Source organism: Triticum aestivum, chromosome 6A (genome assembly GCF_018294505.1).
Source record: "Triticum aestivum cultivar Chinese Spring chromosome 6A, IWGSC CS RefSeq v2.1, whole genome shotgun sequence".
NCBI classification, from domain to species: Eukaryota; Viridiplantae; Streptophyta; class Magnoliopsida; order Poales; family Poaceae; genus Triticum; species Triticum aestivum.
This window is the reverse complement of record NC_057809.1, coordinates 525,736,514-525,749,631: the sequence shown is the minus strand read 5'-3', so window position 1 is coordinate 525,749,631 and position 13,118 is coordinate 525,736,514.

The following is a 13,118-nucleotide window of genomic DNA, read 5'->3' as shown; positions in this document are numbered from 1 at the left end:
TCCATGGACTCACATTAGTCATAAAGAACTCACATGCTTATTGCAAACATTTATTAGCCCTCGAAGCAAAGTACTACTATGCATGCCCCTAGGGGGATAGATTGGTAGGAAAAGACCATCGCTCGTCCCTGACCGCCACTCATAAGGAAGACAATCAATAATAAATCATGCTCCAACTTCTTAGCATAATGAGAGACAATACGTGCATGCTTCGGGAATCACAATCCTTAACACCAATATTCTTACTAAACCACAATCATCCACTAGTACCTCCCACATATTACCATTTCTATATCGCAAAACTATTGCAAGGAATCAAGCATATCATATTCGGTGATCTTTAAGTCTTAGGTAGGATTTTATGACTAACCATGTGAACGACCAATTCATGTTGACTCTCTAAATAGATATAAGTGAAGCATGAGAGTTTAATTATTTCTACAAAATACTTTTCCATGCTCTAATAAATATAAGTGAAGCAAAAGAGCATTCTACAAATGATGGTTTTCTATATGTAGAGAAACATGCATCCAAACTTCAAAAGATATAAGCGAAGCGCATGAAGCATTCTATGAAGTCATACTCAAAAGATATAAGTGAAGTGCATGAAGCATTCTATAAATAAACTAAGGACAATCTCATACCAGCATGGTGCATTACTAAAACAAAAATAAACACAAAAGATGCTCCAAGAATTTATGCATATCATGTGAACAAAACAAAAACCGAGGCATACTGATAATTGATGAATAAAGATGGCATGCCTTCCGGGGCATCCCGAAGCTTAGACGCTCGAGTCTCCTTGAATATTTACTTGGGTTGCCTTGGGCATCCCGAAGCTTAATCTCTTGACTCTCCTCATTCTTCTCATATCAACACCTCCTCGATCTTCAAACACTTCATCCACACAAAACTTAACTAAACTTTTTATTAGATGGGTTACTACATATAACATCAAATCTCATCATGTCTTGTTGTAACATTATTGTATAATTATAATTAAACATTATGCATTGTATGCTATCGCAATTCTATGGCTCCCAAGTCAACGGGGCTCAACAAGATTTCAAACACAAGCAAATAACGAAACTGAAACAACAATCTGTGAAAACAGGACAATCTGCAAAGATGCAAGTGGTGCATGTACTTAAGTAACTCAAAAAATTTCTGAAAAACTAGAACAAAATAAGCAATTTGCATAGCAGTACTATGTAAAAAATTCAGAAAATTTTTACGTTCCAGAAAAAAATGCAAATTCACGCACTACAGCCAAAGTTTCTGTTTTTGAATTGCACATACCAAACAAACAATCTAAACATCCTAAAGGAAAACCTTGGCACATTATTTTTATAATACAATGAATTTTTACAAAGGGGATAATTATTTTTGCAGAAACTTCTATGAAAAATTCTACATTGTTTCTATGAGCATGAACACAAGTGTTCAAGGTCGACCTCACTTCTCCAATGAATAACCTTCCAATCACTTCTCTTTTTGAAAAAAAATTTAGGTTCCCCTCTATATTTTTTGTTTTTAAACCTTTTAAAAGCACACAGCAGAATAAAATGACTCTCTAAAACTTCTGGGTTGTCTCCCTGACAATGCTTTTTTTAAAGCCATTAAGCTAGGCATATGGTGCTCAAGTAATTAATCCACCCGGATCCCAAGGTATATCAAAGCCAATTTTAATTAACGATGATTTGTAATTTAGTAGTGAGAACAAAGAAACATATATCATGCAATGACGAAGTATAACTCTCTTCCTATGCATCGACATGTCATAAAAGAACAATTTATGCACATCAAGTAAAGGCCAATGCATAGTATAAATTGTTTCTTGCAATTTTATCGTATTGGAAACATAGGGAGGTGGAGATGTAGTTCCTCTCTCATAATAATTGTAAGTAGGAGCAGCAAGCACATGCATATTATATTCATCATAATCATCATATGCAATAGTAAAATGCAACCCATCAATGTAATCCTTAATAAGCGTAAATTTCTCCGATATAGTGTAGTTTGGAGAATTCAAAAAGATAATAGGACTATCATGTTGGGTGCAATAGCAACAATTTCATTCTTAACATAAGGAACTATAGCAAGTTCATCTCCATAAGCATAATTCAAATTGGCATCATGGCCACAATTATAGCAAACATCAATTTCATCAAAAAGGGGATATTTCAAATGTATCCAAGGGATCATAGCAATTATCATAGAATTCATCCTTTCGTCAGCACGAAGGGAAATCAAACAATGTATGAGTTGAATAGTTACTCTCATTAGAAGGTGAGCACGGGTAGCTAATCCGCTCTTCCTCTTTTTGTTCTTCGGTCTCCTCCTCGTCTTTTTCTTCTAATGAGCTCACAATTTCAGCAATTTCTTCTTCCATAGTTCCCTGCAAAATGTTAGTATCTTCTTGGATAGTGGAGGTGTCCTCAATATATTTTTTAACATAAGCATTAGAAACATAGTTTTCATAGCAATATTTAAGTATGGCAAAATTTTCAAATCTGTAAAGAGCAGCGTCATACTTTTCAGTCAAAGAAACAATTTCATAGGCACCCTTAAAAGCAACAAATTCTTCAATTTGTTCAATATCATAGTAACTATAAACATCCTTGGCATAAGAGGATAAGATTCCATTATCCTTAAACTCACATTGGAAAGAAAGGTGTTTTTTAGGGTCTTTGAAACAACAAGTAAAATCATGTATTTCGCATAAATTCCAAGCATAACATTGCAAACAATTAATTTGATGCCGTAAAAGTTTTCCTTTTTGAGACAAGTGATGTTGCACAAAATAATCATGCTCATCTAATGATTTTCCCTCAACTAAGCTAGTTGTGTTTTCAGCATGAGCACAAAGGGATCGAACATGATAGATTTTGAGTGGTTCTTCAACCCTTGGGTTAGCAAGTACAACTAATTCTTTTGGTATTTTACGTTTTCTACCCATAACTAAAGATATAAACCAAGAGCACAAAATAAAATATACTTAGTGATAAAGAAAACAAGCACACACGAGAATATCAACCCCATGCTATTGTTCCCCGTCAACGGCGCCGGAAAAAGGTCTTGATAACCCACAAGTATAGGGGATCAATTGTAGCCTTTCTCGATACGTAAGAGTGTCAAAGCCAACGATGAGCTAAAGGTAGAATTAATATTCCCTTCAAGTTTTATCGACCACCGATATAACTCTACGTACACTTAACATTCGCTTCACATAGAACAAGTATAAAACTAGAAGTACTTCGCCAGAATAAAACTATGAGTAGTTTGCAAGATAATAAAGAACACGTAAACAAAAGTTAGGGGCTGTTTAGATAAAGAAACAATTAAATTAGTTTCAGTAGAGAGATTTTTGTAACGCAAAGAGAAAGATTTGTCCCTAGGCAATCGATAACTAAACCCGTAATCATTATTGCAATTTTGTATGAGGGAGAGGCATGACCCAACATAGTTTCCGTATTTTGTATCATATGCACTAATGATTGGAACTCTAGCAAGCATCCGCAACTGCTAAAGATCATTAAGGTAAAACCCAACCATAGCATTAAGTAACAAGTCATCTTTACTCCCATACGCAACAACCCCCTTACTCGGGTATAAGCTTCTGTCACTCTCGCCACCCACTATAAGAGAATCATGAACATATTGCAACACCCTACAACGGGAATCCCACACGCTTGCGCGACATGTAGGACATCATAGGACAACACCAAAATAAAACATACAACTCAAATCAATCACCATCATCAATCAACCCATAGGACAAAACGAATCTACTCAAACATCATAGGATGGCAACACATCATTGAATAATAATATGTAGGATTAAGCATCATGTTTAACTAGATATTACAGCGGAGAGAAGAGGTGTTACACCACTGCATAGAGGGGGAGAGTTGGTGGTGACGTGATTACTTGTATCTACATTGGTATTTCTCCGAAGAGGAGAGGATGGTGCAGCACAACAACGGTAAGTATTTTCCTCAGTTATGAAACCAAGGTTATCAATCCAGTAGGAGAACCAAGCAACACTATATAAATAGTACCTGCACACAAATAACAAATACTTGCAACCCAACACGTAAGAGGAGTTGTCAATCCCTCTTCGCTATTAAGATAGATTAAATTGTATGTGATTGGATAAATTGATCTAGCGAAAACACAAAATAAAAGAAATAAATAAAAAGTGCAGCAAGGTATTTTTGGGTTTTTGGAATAATAGATCTGAAAAACATATGATAGAAAATAGACCCGAGGGCCATAGATTTCACTAGTGGCTTCTCTCGAGAAAATAGCATACGATGGGTAAACAAATTACTGTTGGGCAATTGATAGAAGAGCAAATAATTATGACAATATCCAAGGCAATGATCATGTTTATAGGCATCACGTCCAACATTAGTAGACCGACTCCTTCCTGGATCTACTACTATTACTCCACACATCGATCGCTATCCAGCATGCATCTAGTATATTAAGTTAATGGAGAAACGAAGTAATGCAATAAGAACGATGACATGATGTAGAAAAGATCTATTCATCTAGGAATATACCCCATCTTTTTAACCTTAATATCAACGATACATGCATGCCTCGCTACCCCTTCTGTCACTGGTGAGGACACTGCAAGATCGAACCCATCATAAAGCACCTCTTACCATTCCAAGAGAAATCAATCTAGTTGGCTAAACCAAACCAAAGTTTCGGAGAAGAAATACGAGGCTGTAATAATCATGCATATAAGAGATCAAAGAAGACTCAAATACTATTCATAGATAGATCTGATCATAAACTCAAATACGAGGCAGTTCATCAGATCCCAACAAACACACCGCAAAAAGTCATTACATCAAATAGATCTCGAAGAACATCGAGGAGAACATTGTATTGAGAATCAAAAAGAGAGAAGAAGTCATCTAGCTACTGCCTACGGACCCGTAGATCTATGGTAAACTACTCATGCATCATCAGAGGAGCCCCAATGAAGATGATGAACCCCTCTGTGATCGTGTTCCCCTCCGGCAAGGTGCCCGGAAAGGGATCTAGATTGGATCTCATGGTTCTGGAACTTGCGGAGGCTGGAATTGTTTTTTGTCGACTCCCCTATGGTTTCTGGAATATTTGGGTATTTATAGGGCTGAGATGCGATGGAGAGGACTCCCGTGGGCCCCACTACCCACTTGGGCGCACCAGGGGCCTCTGGTGCACCCTGGTGTCTTGTAGGCCCCACAGGCCTCCCCTCTGGTACTTCCTTAGCTCCCAAGTTGTCTTCTGGACAGAAAAAAAATCTCCAAAGGTTTCGTGGCATTTGGACTTCGTTTGGTACTGATATCCTGCGAAGTAAAAAAACAAGCAAAAATAGCAACTGGCATTGGGCACTACGTCAATAGGTTAGTCCCAAAAAATGATATAAAGTTGCTATAAGATGAATATAAAACATCCAAGAATGATAATATAACAACACGGAACAATCAAAAATTATAGATACATTGGAGACGTATCATGACGGCGGCGAAGTTGTTGGTGTAGATCATCGTCATGATGGTTGTCCCGGCAGCATTTCGGCGCCACCGGGAGAGATGGGGAGACAGCCCCCTCCTTCTTCTGCTTGTTTGGCCTCCCTCCCTAGATGGGAGGAGGTTTTCCCGTTTGGTCCTTGGCCTCCATGGCACCCGGAGGGGCGAGAGCCCCTCCGAGATTGGATCTCTCTCTCTCTCTCCCTCTCTCTCTCTCTCTGTTTGCTTCTGTTTCACGTTCCTATTTTCTAGCCTTTCACCGTTTCTTAAATTTCCAGAGATCCATAACTCCGATTGGGCTGAAATTTTGAAGGGATTTTTATACATAAACTATCTTTCTTGCGGCGAAAGAATGGCAACAACCGACTTACGAGGTCCCCACAACACACCTGGGCTGCAACAAACAGGAACTAGCACTGGGCATTGGATCAATATGTTAGTCCCAAAAATAATATAAATTGTCACCAAAAGTATATGAAAGTTGTAGAATATTTGCATGAAACAATCAAAAATTATAGATACGGCGGAGACGTATCAATTATTATCATGTTTCAATCTTTTCAAAAGAAATTACAGAACTGACTTGAAAATTATGTTCATATTGTAGTAACATCCAATTAGTACATGTGCTTTGGGAAATATACAGAGCCTCATACACACTTCAATGGGAAACTCAAGAAAACGACTCTAATTTTCCTTTAGGCATAGAAAGCTCTACCAATATGATCTGTAGGGCCTCCCAACAAGCTATGCGTGAATCGTGGTGCCAATGATGGGGAAAATCTATGCCATGCCTCAAGCGAGACACAAGAACACGTCGTGTCAGGGCAACATGAAATGGGCCAACCAAATTAGCATAACTTCTATTTTTCTTAGGTGTGGTCGTTTATATACATTAGTTCGGGTTTCCTGATATTCCAGATTCTAATTTCTGTTATAGTTTCCAAAAAATTATAATACAGATATTCCAAAACTTAAAGCACTTAATTTTTAAAAAAATATTCACCACGAATTTTAAAAATATGAACACATCATAATCTTTTTTGTTAGTATAATTTCAAAAAAATGATATAACTAAAAAATTGGTCATGCCATTTCAAAAACGTTCATAGCATTAAAAAAACCATGACATTTAAAAAATGGTCACAGGTTTCAAAAAATTGTACATGACATTTTTGAAAATAGTTAGCAACATAAACAATATTTATGTAATTCAAAGATATGACGTACCATTAAAAAATCTACGTCCCATTTAAAAAATGTAATAATGTATTTAAAAAATGTTAAACGTGTATAAAATTATTTTATATGTATACCAAAAATGTACAATGTGTGTGGAAAAAATTGAAATGAAAACATATATTTCAAAAAAGTAAATCATGTATATGAAAAATGTGCATTAAAAAGTTTTATATGTATAACAAAATATGTAATGTGTATGCATAAATAGACATAAAAATGTATATTTGAAAAAATGTTAATTCTAAATTTGAAAAATGTTAAACATGCATAAGAACTTTTTGTGTATACGTAAAATGTATAATATATATTCATACCAATATAAAAAGACACAAAGGAGTAGATCCAGCTAATCTAGGCCATCGAACCATGTCAATCCCACGATCTAGATTGCTCCAATAGCGAGCACTCAAAATGTTTAATGTGAGTTATCACCATACCAATATGAGGGGCAACACTAATCATGAAATTAGCGTGCAACTAATATCAAATTTAATATGAGTGTGCAATTAATACACCACCTGCATACACAATTACTTTGTGTACGTAAAATGCAGACATGTGTTGAAAAAAGGAAAAAAGATGAAAACCAAGAAATAAAGAAAGAAAACAAAAAATCTAATCAAATACTGAAAAAAATCAGTGAAAAAAATAATACCGGTGCAAATAGTGAAAACTCTGATAAGAAAACCGTAGAGAGGTTATAGCTACATTAATAGGCCGGCCCAATAGTGGGCGGGACATGGCTCCCGCGTCAATGATCGGTGAATTCTCGAAGTCTCTAGTTAAGGGGTACTCTTTGCAAAGGTTATCCCTACCTCCTGCGAGAAGTGGTTGCGACAAATGGCGCACACATTTGTCGCAGGCTATGAGTTTTTTTTTCGTACATTCGTTTATTCAGAATATTTTATCTCACAAACCGTGCGTCTAAATTCTGAACCGTTTTCACCATTGAATTGCTCATGTCAAGATCTTTGAAACTAGAGGCTATGTTGATAGTTTCGACGAGCTTTTTTCATGAAAAAAATAGATGAAAAAACAGGACCGAAAGCACGTTTTTGTTTTTCTTTTCTGAAGAGGCACAGACACAGTTGTGCCTCTCGTGAAAGCAAATTTGTGCCTCCACGAGAAGCAAATATGTGCCTCTCGCAAAAAGAAGAAAAAGGAACTCGCGAAACCTTCCCTCTTTACCTTCAATTACATCTGAAAGTGATTTGTATACTTTATTGTGACCATCCCTCGTCGGTTGCCCGCAGGCACTTTTTTTTCCTTTTACGAGAGGCAGAACACAAGCAAATGTGTGCTTCACGAGATGTAAGTTTGTGCCTCTCGCGGAAAAAAAGGAAAATGTGTTCTTTTTTACTTTGCCTCTCGCAAAAGCAAATATGTGCCTCCACGTCAAGTAAAATTTGTGCCTATCACAAAAACAAATATGTGCCTCCACGTCTAGTAAAAATTTTCCTCTCGTGGAAAAAACGTGTTTTTTCGCTTTCCGAGAGGCACTACTGTGCCTCTCGCGGAAGGTAAAAATGCATTTTTTTCCTTTTTCAAGAAGCACGGTTATGCCTCTAGAGGAGCAAATCTGTGCCTCCGCGAGAATTAGATACGCGCCTCTCGCAAAAGAACATGCTTTTTTGCGCATTTTTTTGCCCAAAAGCCTAGGGAAAACCCGGGAAAAATTGAAAACCAAAAATAATCAAGTAAAGACCAAAAATGTGTACATAAAAAAATTAAAACAAAATCCCAAGAGAGCGCACAGGTGGTAGAGAGCGTGCCAAGTGACCCGCTCTCAACCAACCAAAAGTGACACGTTCAGGAGCCCGCAACGAGTACTCCTCAGCTAGTTGATCCTGCAAATCCTATTTGATGCCCGAGGGCATCAAATGGATGTCGCAACGCCAACGGGTGATGTTAGTTGGGCCAGCCCAGTTCGCGGTTTGCTACGCTGCTGTAGTTGATTCACCTTTCTTTGTCTTTCTGTCGTATTTTACTATACGTTTTTTCTCTTTTCAATTATAATTTTTTTTTATTTTTGTTTTTTCTTATGCTTTTTCCTGGCTTTCTTTTTTGGTTTATTTCTTCATTTCGGTTTAATTTTTTTCTTATTTTGGTTTTCCCTTTTGTTTCATTTTCCTTTTTAATTTAAAATTTTATTTTCATACATGAACATTTTTTGAACATATGTTAGTAACATATTTTCAAAGCATGGTGAACTTTTTTTAATATATGTTGAATATTGTTTGTGATATACAGTGAAAATTATTAAATGTATGGTGAATACTTTTTTATATAGGGTGAAGATGTTTTAAACACACATTGAACATTTAAAAAAAATATGATGGTGATTGTTTCTTTATGGTGAATATTTTTTAATACACATTGGTTGAATGAGCCTTTGGTGGCACCCACAGTCACCCTCGTCGACCATGACATGCGGCACCACCAACCCCCACCCCCACCACCCGACGCGTGCACGGGGACCTTTCCACGATGAGCCGAACAGAATCACGCTCGAGAGGAACTTCTGGGGAAAGGGCTTTCCCATACTCCATGTGGGTTAAGGAGGACATGTGTCGTTAGGTTGAATCGGCTGTCGGCGGCACCCTCTTCCCCGCCGTCCTCGAGTATCTCAACGACTGTCTATGCGGAAATGGAAGCCGCGCTCACACCTGTCTTCAAAATGTGTTTGTATCCTGCATCCAAGACACATGAGCGTTCGTCGACAACATGGCCGTGGAAGCGGCGGGGCCTCCCGCCTGCGAGCTCACTTCCAAGAGAATGAAGAGCCCGTAGTTGAATGAACTAGCTGCAGTTTTATGATCGTTCAAATCCTTGTAGTAATCCTTCTTGAAATCCATGTTGGAATCCTATTTGAAATCCGAGTTGAAATCCTAATTCAAAAGCTTTCATTGTTTTTTTAGAAAGAAGGCGCTTGCTTGGCCTTAGACTGAGGCCCTTGCTTCCATTGTTGAAATCAACAATGGAAGCTAGGCTAACACTGGCAGGTAGGCTGACACTAGTGGATTGCAAACTTTCAGCCATACCGATCTTTCACATGATGGCACTGGGTCTACCACCGTGGTTCTTCAAGTGCATAGACAAACTACAGAGAGGCTTTGTCACGTCCAATATACGATTCTATCCGAGAGAAACTCGAAGGTCCCACCAAGGATAGAGCCACATATTGAAGACGCTTTGCAAGTTGTATATCATTACATCCTACCATGTACATAATAGTTGGGGATGCATACAAAGGCATACAATGGCCACACGAATAGATCAATACATAGCAAACATCCTACAGAAGAGCAACATCCGACTACATATGAAATCAAACGAAAAACACGAACAACATCCACCCTGCTAGCCCAGGCTGCCGAGCAGAAACATATCCCTTGGACGAAGGAGAAGAAGCAGAAGAAGAACTCCAAAATAAGCAAGCATCGCTCTCACGTTAGATCATCCCATTACCTGTACCTGCAACTATTGTTGTAGTAATATGTGAGCCACGAGGACTCAGCAATCCCATTACCATGGGTATCAAGACTAGAAAAGCTTATTGGGTATGGAATGGATAAGTGATGAGGTTGCAGCAAGCACTAAGCATTGTATGGTGGCTATCTTACGAGTACGAGAATAAGAAGGATAACTACGCATAACAGTCACAAACTAGTAATGATTAATAAGTGATCCTGAACTACTTACAAGTCAAACATAACCCCATCATGTTGTCTTCCTCAACTCCCTCGAAAAGAGACGATCACGGTTAAGCACGTGGTTGGTGTATTTTATTTCGGATCTGGTGTCAAGTTCTCTACAACTGGATATTATAAATTTCAAAGTTGCCACATAACCGCGGACACAGCTCTCGAAAAGATTTAACCCTGCAGGGGTGTCCCAACTTAGTCCAACATAAACTCTCGTGATCTGCGGAGGAAAAACCTCCATCTCGGGACAACCCGATCAAGCTCGGAATCCCGGTGTACAAGACTTTCGATGATGGTAAAACAAGTCCAGCAAGACCTCCTGGCATGTCGACGATCCTGATAGGAGCCGCGTATCTCGTTCTCAGGACACGCGAATGAGCAGTCCGTATAACTAAAAACCAGTCCTCGAGTTTCCCCGTGGTGGCACTGCAAGGGGCTCTAGTTTGGACCAGCACCAGCAACACTGGCCCTGTATTTTGTTGAATAACGAACCCTGGGTAGCGCTAACTCCCTATGTGTCAATTTTTTTTATCAGGTTTATTATGTTGGGAAAATGTTAAAACCAACGTTGGACCTTGCTGGAAGAGTTTTATTCAAAGCAAACTGTCAAGGGGGCCATAAACCCCGACCGTGTTAAGAACGCAAATCAAGGAACATAACATCGGTATGACGGAAACTAGGGAGGCATGAGTGGAACAAACACCAAGAAAAAGGCCGAGCCTTTCACCCATTACCAAGTATATATATGGATTAATTAAATATGAGATATTGTGATATCCCATGATATCCATGTCCCAACATGGAACAACCTGCACTGCACTGCACCGCAACTAGCAACATTATAAGAGGGGCTGACCAAAGCGGTAACATAGCCAAACAACGGTTTGCTAGGATGGTGGAAGTTAGAGGTTGATCATGGCATATTGGGAGGCTTGACAAACAAGTGGTAGGTAGCGCGTGTGATAGCCTGGCTAAATAGGGATGATAGACTACTCATATCAATAAGGAATTCCTTCTTTTTTGGGAGCCCATTCGGACAGAACTCCAAAGTTAAGCGTGCTTAGCTTGGAGAAATTTCAGAATGGGTGACCGACCGGGAAGTTGCTCCCGGGTATGCACGAGTGAGGACAAAGTGCGCAGAAAAGACTAGTATTGATCTGTGGGGCCAGTCTAGATCCCGCCAGGAGTAACAACCACCGACGGGTGTGTCCGGGGTGTTACAAGTTGGTATCAGAGTCGACCCTCGCGGTTACACGGATGTTTGTGGACAGGTGTGCGATTATGTTGTTCATGACGTTTGTGACCCGTCGTGGCACACGGCATGACACATGTACCGGACTGGATGCACAGACGTTTGTGCCAAGAGGGAACGTTCCTGTGGCCCGACGAGGACGCCGGTTCCTCTGAGTGGGGGTGTATGTGATAGCCTGGCTTAATAGGGATGATAGACTACTCATACCAATAAGGAATTCCTTCTTTTCCGGGAACCCATTTGGATAGAATTCCAAAGTTAAGCGTGCTCAGCTTGGAGAAATTTCAGGATGGGTGACCGACCGGGAAGTTGCTCCCGGGTATGCACGAGTGAGGACAAAGTGCGTAGAAAAGACTAGTATTGATCTGTGGGGCCAGTCTAAATCCCGCCAGGAGTAACGACCACCGACGGGTGTGTCCAGGGCGTTACAGCGCGACATAGCGATAGCATCAAGATAACTAGCAAAGAAAAGATACTAGTGATATCCATCATCTTGCCTGGAATCCCGCTCGGAAGAAGATCGTATCCATGAAGAAGACGAACCAATGTAGTCGAACCAATCCTCATAGTCGCAACGAAATCGGGAACTATCGAGAAGAAGCACAACCGGAAAAAAGCAAACAACATGGTAAACACACAAGCATAAACATGTCATAATGCACAATCAAGTATGATGCATGACAATATTAAATGTTGTTATTCATGGCAAGAAGATGAAGCACAATGATGCTACACATCTAGGCAAGTTAAATGAGGCCAGAAACAACACATAACAATTCTGGAAACTCTCCATATGCAAAATTTGAATTTGGTATTGTTCTGCCTAAAACACAATTTTAATGTTGTTAAACAGCAAAATAAAGTGGACCATGTTAATGTACATATTTTTTCTAGACCATTTACATATAAAGTTTATTTAATTCGGAGCTACGGTTAATTAGTTATGAAAAAATCATTTTAACGTGTCATTTATGCAAATGAATGCAAACAACAATTTTAAACATTTTTAACATGGATGAAACTTGCATATTGTGAAACTACATGAAATTCTACGCATTTTCCATATATGACATGATTTATTTGGATCAACCATTTAAAAGATATGCAAATCTGGCCAAAATAGGAAAAAAACATAAAGGAAAAAAACTAAAGAAGGGAAAGCTCAGGTCGAATCCACCGCTTCAGTGGCAACACAGCAGAATTGGCCCAAGTGCTAGTGTGCGCAGCAAAAAAAAGGAAAAACTGGCAAAAATTGGAGGCGGCGTGGCGGCGCGCAAGTGGAGATGAGCGGTAGCTGGCGGCGGCGCGACCCGATTGGGTGTCACCAAGTGGCGGCGGCTGGTGGGGGAGCGTGGATTCCGAGGAGGTGGCGGCAGCTAGAGGTAGGTG